The following is a 12,378-nucleotide window of genomic DNA, read 5'->3' as shown; positions in this document are numbered from 1 at the left end:
ATGCACAATTTTAAACTTAAGCTAATTAGTTTCTTACTTTTGTACCTTTTTTTGACTAATCAGGGACACTTCTCTCCATTCATCTTTAGCCGTGCTCGCAACACCGTCCCACATTAACTTTACCGAATTGTCTTGGGAGTGAATAGACATCACCTCCAGCCAGGATGCGATGTCTATTCAGACTCCCGACACTTCGGTAAAGTTTCTGTGAATGACAGCACATGTGATCTCGTGAGGTGACCAAGCCTCTTTAAGCAGAATGTTTAAGTGCATGGAGGTGCGGAAGTGTCATGTGTTGTAGTGTGATATTTTTTTTCGTTGTTTTTTTTTTTCTTTCTGTGGTACACTGTATAGAAGGAGAGACATTGTACAGTAAAACTCTAATAACCCAGCATCCTGCTGGATTGCCTAAATGCAGCATTAACCCCTTCCCGCTCCTTGACGTACTATTACGTCATGGCAGCTGTATCGTTCGCGCTCCATGCCGTAATAGTAAGTCTCGGGAGTAACAGCCGTTTCGGCCGTCCTCCCGACGCATACAGGAGCTGTGACGCTGCTGTCTTGTTCAGCAGCTGTCACAGCTCCTACAGCGGGGACCGATCGCTGTGTCCCCGCTGATTAACCCCTTAAAAGCCGCGTTCTATAGAGATCGCGGCTTTTTAGGGGTTAAGCTGCCATCGCCGGCCTGCTACGCGATAGCGGCCGGCGATGGTGACTATGGCAACCGGACACCAAACAATGGCGTCCGGCTATGCCATAGACGGAAGCCTAGTGGGTCCTGACAACGTCAGGACCCACTATGCTTGCTGTCAGTGAGTAGCTGACAGTTCTAATACACTGCACTACGCATGTAGTGCAGTGTATTAGAATAGCGATCAGGGCCTCCTGCCCTCAAGTCCCCTAGTGGGACAAAGTAATAAAGTGAAAAAAAAGTTAAAAAAAGATGTGTGAAAATAAAAGATTTAAAAGTAGTAAAAGTAAAAATCCCCCCTTTTCCCTTATCAGTCATTTATTATTAATAAAAATATATAAACAAACAAATAAACTATACATAATTGGTATCGCCGCGTCCGTAACGGCCTGAACTACAAAACGATGTCGTTATTTATCCCGCACGGTGAACGCCGTAAAATAAAATAATAATGAACCGAACCACAATCACAATTCTTTGGTCACTTCACCTCCCAAAAAATGGAATAAAAAGAGATCAAAAAGTCGCATGTACCTAAAAATGGTCCTGATCAAAACTACAGTTCGTTACGCAAAAAATAAGTCCTCGCACGGCTTTATTGATTGAAAAATAAAAACGTTATCGCTCTTAGAATAAGGTAACACAAAAAGTGAATGATTGTTTACAAAACGTATTTTATTGTGCAAACGCCATAAGACATAAAAAAAAACTATAAACATCTGGTATCGCCATAATCGTATCGCCCCGCAGAATAAAGTGAATATGTCATTTATAGCGCACGGTGCACGCTGTAAAAAAAAAACGACAAAAAAAACAATAGTAGAATTGCTGTTTTTTAGTCACCACGCCACCTAAAAATAGAATAAAAACTGATCAAAAAGCCGCATGCACCCCAAGAAAACTACAATGGATTCCTCAAGGGGTCTAGTTTCCAAATTGGGGTCACTTTTGGGGGGTTCCCAATGTTTTTGCACCACAAGACCTCTTCAAACCGGACATGGTGCCTAATAAAAAAGAGGGCTCAAAATCCGCTAGGTGCTCCTTTGCTTCGGAGGCCGGCGCTTCAGTCCATTACCGCACTAGGGCCACATGTGGGATATTTCTAAAAACTGCAGAATCTGGGCAATAAATAATAAGTTGCGTTTCTCTGATAAATCCTTTTGTGTTGTAAAAAAAATGGTATAAAGAGTATTTTCTGACAAAAAAAAAATGTAAACTTCACCTCTACTTTGCTCTTAATTTCTGTGAAACGCCTAAAGGGTTCATAAACTTTCTAAATGTTGTTGTGAATACTTTGAGGGGTCTAGTTTCTAAAATGGGGTATTTGATAGGGGTTTCTAATATATGGGCCCCTCAAAGCAACTTCAGAACTGAACTGGAACCTAAAAAAATAAATAAATGAGGCAATACTTCGCTTCTTACATTATACTGATAATGAGCCGTGCCCACCCCGAGATGACCCCAGTTTTCACCGTTTGTATAAACGGAGACCCCTATTAGACCGTTCCAGTGCCCGGTTTTCCCAAGCATACACCCCGAGAAGTGTATTTCTATTGAGGAGTCCCATGTACATTTTAAAGGGAGGGTTCAATTCCGCGAGTACCTGCCGGGTAAGAGGGCAAGGTATGGCGTGAAGATGTATAAGCTGTGAGTGCATCCGGGTATACCTACAGGTTTAGGCTATATGAAGGAAAGGCCACCCCCAAACCAGACTGCATCCTGGACTACAATAGGTACATGGGAGGTGTGGACTTGTCAGATCAAATCCTGAAGCCCTACAGCGCCATGCGGTGTGGTATAAGAAGCTGGCCGGGCACATCATACAGATGGCATTGTACAATGCGTACGTGCTACGTCGATGTGCAGGCCAGACGGGAACTTTCCTGGAATTTCAAGAGGTGATTATCAAGAACCTAATCTTTAGGGACCAAGAAGGGGGGGCACCCAGTACTTCTGGAAGCGGGGCCACCCACATCGTACCAGGGCAACACTTTCCAGGGGAAGTTCCCCAAACTGGCAAGAAGGGAAAAAGTCAAAAGAGGTGCAAAGTCTGTTATAAGAGGGGGATAAGGGATGACACAATATATCAATGTGACACGTGTCCCGAATAACCAGAGCTCTGTATAAAAGTGTTTTAAAATTTATCATACATCCCTTGGTTTATAATTTACCCCAATTTTACTTACTCTGATGCACTCCGCACAGCTTATCCCCCCTCGTCTTTCCCCTCTGAGCCCTGCTGTGTGCCCAGGCAGCTAACAGCCACATGTAGGGTATTGCCATACCCGGGAGAACCCACATTACAGTTTATGGGGTGTAGGTCTCCGGTCAAAATGGTCACTACACCTCTAGATGAATGCCTTAAGGGTGTAGTTTTTAAAACGGGGTCACTTCTTGCGGGTTTCAACTGTACTGGTACCTCAGGGGCTTCTGCATACATGACTTCGCACTAGAAAATCCCGAGTAGGCCAAATGGTGGTCCTTTCCTTCTGAGCCCTCCCATGGGCCCAAACGGCAGTTTATCACAACAAATGGGGTATTGCTGCACTCAGAACAAATTGCGCAACAGAATGGGGTATTTTGTTTCTTGTGAAAATAAGAAATTTTCAGCCAAAACTACATATTTGACAAAAATAATTTTGTTTTCATTCCCAGCCCAATTCAAATAAGTTCTGTGAAGAAACTATGGGGTCTAAATGGTCACATTACCCATAAATGAATTCCTTGAGGGGTGTAGTTTCCAAAATGGGGTCACTTCTGGTGGGTTTCCATTGCTTTGATACCTCTGGGGCTCTGCAAATGCGTCATGGCACCCGAAAACCAATCCAACAAAATCTGGACTCCAACAAACATATAGCGCTCCTTTCCTTCTGAGGCCTCCCATGGGCCCAAACGGCAGTTTATCACCACAAATGGGGTACTGCCACACTAAGGACAAATTGGGCAACAAAATGGGGTATTTTGTTCCCTGTGAAAATAAGAAATTTTGATCACAAATGACATTTTATTGGAAAAAAAGACATTTTTTTCATTTCAGAGCCCAATTCAAATACGTGCTGTGAAAAAAATGTGCGGTCAAAATGGTAACAACAACCCTAAATGAATTCCTTGAGGGGTGTAGTTTCCAAAATGGGGTCACTATTGGGGGATTCCTACTGTTTTGACACCTCAACACCTCTTCAAACCTGGCATGCTGCCTAAAATATATTCTAATAAAAAAGAGGACTCAAAATGCACTAGGTGCTTCTTTGCTTCTAGGGCTTGTGTTTTAGTCCACGAGCGCAGTAGGGCCACATGTGGGACATTTCTAAAAACTGCAGAATCTGGACAATACATATTTAGTAGTGTTTCTCTGGTAAAACCTTCTGTGTTACAGAAAAAAAAATGAATAAAATTGAAATTCAGCAAGAAAAATGAAATTTGCAAATTTCACCTCCACTTTGCTTTAATTCCTGTGAAATGCCTGAAGGGTTAAAAAACTTTATAACTGCTGTTTTGAATACTTTGAGGGGTCTAGTTTTTAAAATGGGGTGTTTTATCAGGGTTTCTAATACATAGGCCCCACAAAGCCACTTCAGAACTCAAGAGGTACCTTAAAAAAAAGGCTTTTGAAATGTTCTTAAAAATATGAGAAATTGCTGCTAAAGTTCTAAGCCTTGTAACGTCCAAGAAAAATAAAAGAATGTTCAAAAAACGATGCCAATCTAAAGTAGACATATGGGAAATGTGAACTAGTAACTATTTTGGGTGGTATAACCGTCTGTTTTACAAGCAGATGCATTTAAATTCTGAAAAATGCAATTTTTTCAAAATTTTCTCTAAATTTTGCAATTTTTCACCAATAAACACTGAATATATCGACCAAATTTTACCACGAACATGAAGCCCAATGTGTCACGAGAAAACAATCTCAGAATCGCTTGGGTAGGTTTAAGCATTCCGACGTTATTACCACATAAAGTGAAATATGTCAGATTTGAAAAATGGGCTCTGAGCATTAAGGCCAAAACTAGGCTGCGTCCTTAAGGGGTTAAAGGGGTATTCCGGTTACAACAAGTTACCCCCTATCCGTAGGATAAGGGGCAACTTGCTGATCGGTGGGTTTCAGACAGCTCGGACCCCCACCGTTTACGAGAACGGGGAGCCCGAAGTTGCCCGAACCCCAAGTTTGAACTGAGTTGCATTTCACTCATGCGCACTGCCACTCCATTCATTCTCTACAAACTTTGCACTCTCTCCTGCGCTCTGTCGTAAACTGATACCACGATGCAGTGCCAGATCCATCACATGGAGATGGACACAAACGGCACCTGACTTGACTTTATAATAGGGTCTGTCGGGTTCCGCAGTGGTGTCTTGTCGTTTTGTTGGAATATGTGACGGAACCTGTGACTGTTCTAATGACTGACATTTATGGCGTATACAAGTGTCTAATGTTGAAATACCCCTTAGTCTGGATCTGAGTACAGGCTTATTTTTGCAAGAGCAAGACATGTTTATATGAGAAGCGAGTTTTTTTTAATCTTCAGGCAATATAAATAAACTTTCATTAGCTCTTTAAATTCCTCATATATTCCTACCCAGAATGCAACTCTATGTAACCAATAAGCTGTTTGTGTCCGTATTTCTCAAGGCACATTGCTGCTATGTACTTGACAGTCGTAGCTCAGTGTAAAAGTTGTCTCTAAAAATAGAGGCGTAGAAACAGGAAATCTTGTTAAATGTTAAGCTGAAAATGAGATGGACAGAGTGTTAATGAGTACACTTCATACTGCCCTGTGCTGAATTCTTCTGTCAGATCTGTGCTTTACACTCAGCCTCTTGTTCTGTGTAGACCCTTCTAAGGATTCCGGGAGATGCCTGTTAGGATTATGTAATCGTGTCCTTTTGTGGGGAAAGTGAAAACTGGATTTGTGCTGGAATTTCTAGTATTTATAAGACAGACACGTGTCTGCTTTGCATCACTTCACCTTTAGCCCGTCCAATGTACCCTTTTTTTAACCCCTTCCTGACATTTGTCGTAAGTATACGTCATGGAAAGCCAGTGCTTCCCGCAAAATGACGTATACTTACGACAAATGTTTGGCACCGGCTCAGAAGCTGAGTCTGTGCCATAATCGTCGGATCTCAGCTGTATCTGACAGCTGACATCCGGCTGTAATTGCGGGGACCGAAATTAGCTTAGATCCCCGCCATTAACCCCTTAAGTGCAGCGCTCAACTGCGAGTGCTGCATTTAAGGTGTTTGCAGCTCATCGCAACTCCAGCAATGAAATTGCCGGGGTTCCGGTGGCTGCAATGGCAACCCGAGGCCTAATACTGGCCTCCCGGTCTGCCTAGCACCGAAGCCGGTCAAGATCCACCCGGCGGTGGAGCCTGATCGGCTTCCGTAGCCGCCGGCAAGATGGCGCCGGCTCAGGAGCTGATCCGGCGTCATCAGCGGTGGAAGTCGGCTGTATGTTACAGCTGACATCCACCTGTAACGGCAGGAACCGGAGCTAGCTCCGATCCCTGCCATTAACCCCTTCGATGCAGCAATCGTAGCGGTTACTAGCAGATCGCCAGCCCTGACAGGCAATCACAATGGTCTCCTGCTCTGCCATTACGGAAGCAGACTTAGGCCCCGCCGGGAGGCGAAGCCTTAATTGGCTTGCTGTCAGTGAATGACTGACAGATCTAATACATTGCACTACGTAGGTAGTGCAATGTATTAGAAAAAAAAAAATCTGACCGTTGGACCTTCAAGTCCCCTAGTGGGACTTGAGAAAAAGTGGAAAATATAAGTTTGAAACCAATAAAAGTTTCAAGTAATAAAATAAAACACAATCCCCCTTTTACTCTTATCATGTCCTTTATTATTGAAAAATAATAAACCATACGTATTTGGTATCGCCGCGACCGTAACGACCTGAGATATCAAAATATTATATTTATTGCACGCGGTGAACAGCGTAAAATTTACCAGAGTTTGTTTTTTGGTCACTTTGCCCTACAAATATTAGAATAAAAAGTTGCACGTATCCAAAAATGGTACCTATAAAAACTATAGCTCGTCCCGCAAAAAACAAGCCATCATACAGCTCCGTCGACAAAAAAATTAGTTATGGTTCTCACAACTTGGCAACAGAAAGACATTCTTTTTACAAAAGTAATTTTATTGTGCAAAAAGTTGTAAAACATAAAGTGCTATAAATTAGGTATCGCCGGAATCTTACTGACCCGCAGAATAAAGTTAACGTAATTTATAACGCATGGTGAACGCTGTATAAAAAAAACTAAAAAAAGCTGTGCCAGAATTGCGTTTTTTTGTTTACCTGGCCTCCCAAAAAATAGGATAAAAGGTGATCATAAAGTCGCATGTACCCCAAAATGGTACCAAAAATAACTACAGCTCGTCCCACAACAAACCAGCCCTCATACCACTACATCTATGAAAAATAAAATTAGTTAAGGCTCCAATATGTCAGGAAATAAAAAAAATATGCAGTTGTGCCCGAGGGGAACATTTCTTCTGTTTCAAGTGGCGATTTATCAAAGACCTAAAATTAGGGAACCAGGAAGGGGAGAGCCCAAACATATCTGCTGGAAGCGAGGGTGCCCGTATTATACCAGGACAACACTTCCTAGCAAAATTCCCCAAACTGCAAAGGTGCGGAGTGTGGACCAAAAGGGGCATAAGAAAGGACGCCATATATCAGTGCGACATCGGCCTGTGCAGAAAGGATTGCTTCACAGCGTAACACACATCTATGGATCATGTTATTGTTTTTTTTACCCCATTATTATACCACCTGACTATGCCCCTTATATACTCCGCCCAGCTTACATGTACCCCCACATTATAAACGGAAACACCAGCAATACTCAAATCTACTACCAAGCAAAATCCGCTCTCCAAAAGGCAAATGGTGCTCCCTCCGCTCTGAACCCTACAGCGTGCCCTAACAGCAGTTTCCTTCCACATTATATGGCATCGTCATACCCGGGAGAACCCTTTTAACAATTTTTGGGGTGTGTGTCGCCAGCGTCATAAGCTGGGCATCACCTATTTGCCACTGAATGGCATATCTAGGGAAAAATATAAATTTTTAATTTGCACTTTCCGCAGTGCAATCATTTATGGAAAAGACCTGTGGGGTGAAAATGCTCACTACACCCCTTAATAAATGCCTTGAGGGGTGCAGTTTCCATAATGGGGTCACTTCTCAGGGGTTTCTTTTTATTATTTCACATCTGAGCCTCTGCAGTTGTGACGCAATACTTTGTAAATCGCCAAATTAGGCCTCAATTTTACATGGTACGCTTTCACTCCTGAGCCCTGTCGTATGTCCAGGCAAAAGATTAGTGCCCCATGTAGGGTGTTTCTAAAACCGGGAAACCCAGCATAATAATTAGAGAGCTGTCTTGTTATGGTGGCACAAGCTGGGCACCACATCTTGGCATATCTACGGAAAATCCCATTTTCACTCTGCAACATCGAGTGCACACCAATTTCTGCCAATCACCTGCAGTGTTAAAATGTTTACTACACCCCTAGGTAAATGCATTGAGGGGTGTAGTTTCCAAAATTGGGTCACTTCTGGGGGGGGTTTCCACTGTTTTGGGCCCAGAGGCGCCCAGAAACCAATCCAGCAACATCTGCACTCCAAATGGCAGTCCTTCCCTTCTGAGCCCTGCCGTTTGCCCAAACAGCAGTTTATGACCACATATGGGGTATTGCCGTACTCGGGAGAAATTGCTTTACAAATGTTGGGTTCTTTTTTTCCTTTATTTGTTGAGAAAATAAAAAAATTTGCGCTAAAGCTACGTCTTATTGAAGAAAAAGGATTGTTTTTATTTTCACTGCCCAATTCTAATAAATTCTATGAAACATCTGTGGGGTCAAAACACTCACTACACCCCTAGATGAATTCCTGAAGAGGTGTAGTTTCCTAAATGGAGTCACTTTTTGGGCGTTTTCATTGTTTTTGTCCCCTCAGGGGCTTTGTAAATGTGACATGGCCGCCGCAAACCATTCCTGCTAAATGTGATCACCAAAAGCCACATAGTGCTCTTTCCCTTCTAAGCCCCGCCGTGTGTTCAAACATCTGTTTATTACCACATGTGGGGTATTGTTTTACTCGGGAGAAATTGCTTTGCAAATTTTACGGTGCTTTTTCTCATTCAGTCCTTGTGGAAAAAAATTAGCTAAACCTACATTTTCTTTGAAAAAATTTAGATATTAATTTTCAGGGCCTACTTCCAATAATTTATGCAAAAAACCTGTGGGGTCAAAACGCTCACTATACCCCTAGATAATTTCCTCAATGGGGTCACTTGTGGGGGGTTTCCACTGTTTTGTCCCCTCAGGGGCTTTGTAAATGTGACATGGCCTCTCAAACCATTCCTGCTAAATTTGAGCTCCAAAAGCCAAATGGCACTCTATCCCTTCTAAGCCCTGCCGTGTGTCCAAACAGCCGTTTATTACCACATGTGGGGTATTGTTTTACTCGGGAGAAATTGCTTTACAAATTTTGCGTGCTTTTTCTCCTTTAGTCCTTGTGGAAATGAGAATCGCTAAACCTACATTTTGTTTGAAAAAATGTAGATATTAATTTTCAGGGCCTACTTCCAATAATTTTTGTAAAAAACTTGTGCAGGTCAAAATGCTCACTATACCCCTAAATAATTTCGTTGAGGTGTGTAGTTTCCCAGATGGGGTCACTTTTGGGGGATTTTCACTGTTTTGGCACCGCAAGAGCCCTTCAAACCTGACATGGAGCCTAAAATATAGTCTAACAAAAATAAGGCCCCAAAATCCACTAGATACTCCTTTGCTTCTGAGGCCGGTGCTTCATTCCAGTAGCACGCTACGGCCACATGTGGGATATTTCCTAAAACTGCAGAAACTGGGCAACAAATATTGGGTTGCATTTCTCTGGTAAAACCTTCTGTGTTATAAAAAAAAAAAAATTGTATTTATTTCTGCAAAAAAATACGAAATTTGTAAATTTCACCTCTACTTTGCTTTAAAGGGAATGTGTTGCCCGAAAAACATGTTTTTTTAAAAAAAATTAAACATTTAGTGTGTGGGTGATTAAACATTGTTCAAATTTTTTTTATTTTTTTGCACGAGTCCAGGAAATATTATAAATTATTTCTAATTTATAATACTACCCATTTTTGGTCACTAGATGGAGCTGTTCCCAAAATTGCAGCATTGCAACGTTGGGTTAAAAGCCCTCGCTCTAGTGAGCTCTCAGCATTCCCCCCTCCTTTATCCTGGCTAGTGCCGGGATAAACGAGGGGTTTGAAAGGTTTAACCTCCTACACTGTGTGTCGCCATTTTTTGAGGTAACCCACAGTGTAGTAGGTTTACATACAGTAGTAAACACACACAAACACTAACATACATTGAAATCTCTTACCTGCTCCTGCCGCCGCGGCTCCCTCCGGCCCGTCCGCTCCCTTTGCTGCCGCTGTTCCATGTGCACAAGTCCGGAAGCCGCGACCGGAAGTAGTAATATTACTGTCCGGCCGCGACTTCCGGTCCACAGGAAAATGGCGCCGGACGGCGCCAATTTCGAATAGGACTGTGTGGGAGCGGCGCATGCGCAGTTCCCACACAGACGCCGTACACGGCAGTCAATGGGACGGGAGTCGTTCGCAGTCCCTATGGGACTGTGGCTGCCGTATTCCATGTCTGTGTGTGTCGTTAATCGACACACACAGAAATGGAACAAAAAATGGCAGCCCCCATAGGAAAGAAAAAGTGTAAAAATAAGAAACAGTAAAACACAAACACACAAATGAAAATAAACGTTTATATTAAGGCACTAACATCTTTAACATATAAAAAAATTATTTGTGATGACACTGTTCCTTTAATTCCTGTGAAATGTGTAAAGGGTTAAGACATTTTCTAAATGCTGTTTTGAATACTTTGAGGGGTGAAGTTTTTAAAATGGGGTGACTTTTTGGGGGTTTCTAATATATAAGGCCCTCAAAGCCACTTCACAACTGAACTGGCCCCTGTAAAAATAGCCTTTTGAAATTTTCTTGGAAATGTGAGAAATTGCTGCTAAAGTTCTAAGCCTAGTGATGTCATAGAAAAATAAAAGGATGTTCAAAAAAACGATGCCAATCTAAAGTAGACATATGGGGGATGTTAATTAGCAACAATTTTGTGTTATATTACTATCTGTCTTACAAGCAGATACATTTAAATTGAGAAAAATGCTAATTTTTGCAATTTTTTCGCTAAATTTTGGAGTTTTTCACAATTAATCACTGAACACATCGAGCAAGTTTTGCCAGTAACTTTAAAGTGCAATGTGTCACGAGAAAACAATCTCTGAAACGCTTGGATAGGTGAAAGCATTCCGAAGTTATTACCACATAAAGTGACACGTCAGATTTGAAAAATGAGGCTCTGTCAGGAAGGTCAAAAGTGGCTAAAGAGGGAAGGGGTTAAAAACCTCCTTGGGCCATCAAATATTCAGTTTTGTGAGCAATAAAATGTATTATGGACAACAAGGGGTTGTCCAGCTTGATCAGCACCTCCTATGTGATCTCTCCTCTAGTGATCAGCTTGTAGCGCTAAGGATTCCGCTGCTCTGATCATTACATGGTGCCCACTGTAATAAATAGACTAGGAGACAGCTCTTCCAACATATGTTAGCTTTTTAATCACCCGTGCAACGTTTCAGTCCGACAGGGCCTTTCTCAAGCTGGACTGAAATGTTGCACGGGTGATTAAAACGCTGACATATGTTGGAAGTTCTGTCTCCTCGTCTGTTTTTGTCTATCTGGTATTGGGGACAGTGGATCCGGTCCCATTGAGGCGTGCACCCACTTGTGGTCCAGTGCTGTGGTAACTTTCTATTTTCACTGTAATAAATAGGCTGTCCCATGTAAGGCACAGAAGCATGTGATTCTCCAGAGTTGGAGCTGGTCTATGTAATGGTTCCAGAGGGACCATCCCCTATTACACCCATATCAGATATGGAAAGAGGTTGTCCTAACTCCTCTAAGCCCCTGCACTCATTAGATTCTGCCAAGGATATTTTGCGTATGGTGGCTGTCTTTGCTATCCTCTCATGGTGGTTAGTTAGATTGAAGATGCATGTGTGGATCAGGAATGCGGAATCTTAGGCCTCATGCACACGACCGTAAAAACTCCTGTAATTACGACCCGTAATAACGGGCTCATAGACTTCTATTGGCCACGGGTACCTTCCCGTTTTCTTACGGGAATGTGCCCGTGCTGTTGAAAAAGATAGAACATGTCCTATTTCAGGCCGTAATAACGGCACGGACAGCCCATAGAAGTCTATGGAGCTCCCGTAATGACGGGTGGCTACATGTGCGCACCCGTCATTACGGCAGCATTGCTAGGCGACGTCCGTAAATAGTCACTGTCCAGGGTGCTGAAAGAGTTAACTGATCGGCAGTAACTCTTTCAGCACCCTGGACAGTGAATTCCGATCAGAATATAGAGCAACCTGTAAAAAAAAAAAAAGACGTTCATACTTACCGAGAACTTCCTGCTTCCTCCAGTCCGGTCTCCCGGCCGTTGCCTTGGTGACGTGTCGCTCTCGACATCCGGCCCGACACCCCTGGATGACGTTTCAGTCCATGTGACCGCTGCAGCCAATCACAGGCCAATCACATGCTGCAGCGGTCACATGGACTGCCATGTCATCCAGG

At 42.8% G+C, this 12,378-nt stretch overlaps 1 protein-coding gene across 6 annotated transcripts in view; it reads left to right on the top strand.

Annotated features, from left to right (window-relative positions):
• CLIC4 (chloride intracellular channel 4) overlaps nucleotides 1-12,378 on the top strand; it is an 88,800-nt gene that overhangs the window by 48,717 nt on the left and 27,705 nt on the right. The window lies entirely within an intron of this gene.

Source organism: Rhinoderma darwinii, chromosome 2, assembly GCF_050947455.1.
Source record: "Rhinoderma darwinii isolate aRhiDar2 chromosome 2, aRhiDar2.hap1, whole genome shotgun sequence".
Lineage (NCBI taxonomy): Eukaryota > Metazoa > Chordata > Amphibia > Anura > Rhinodermatidae > Rhinoderma > Rhinoderma darwinii.
Note: the sequence above shows the minus strand (reverse complement) of the source record. Positions and strands in the feature narration are given on the sequence as shown.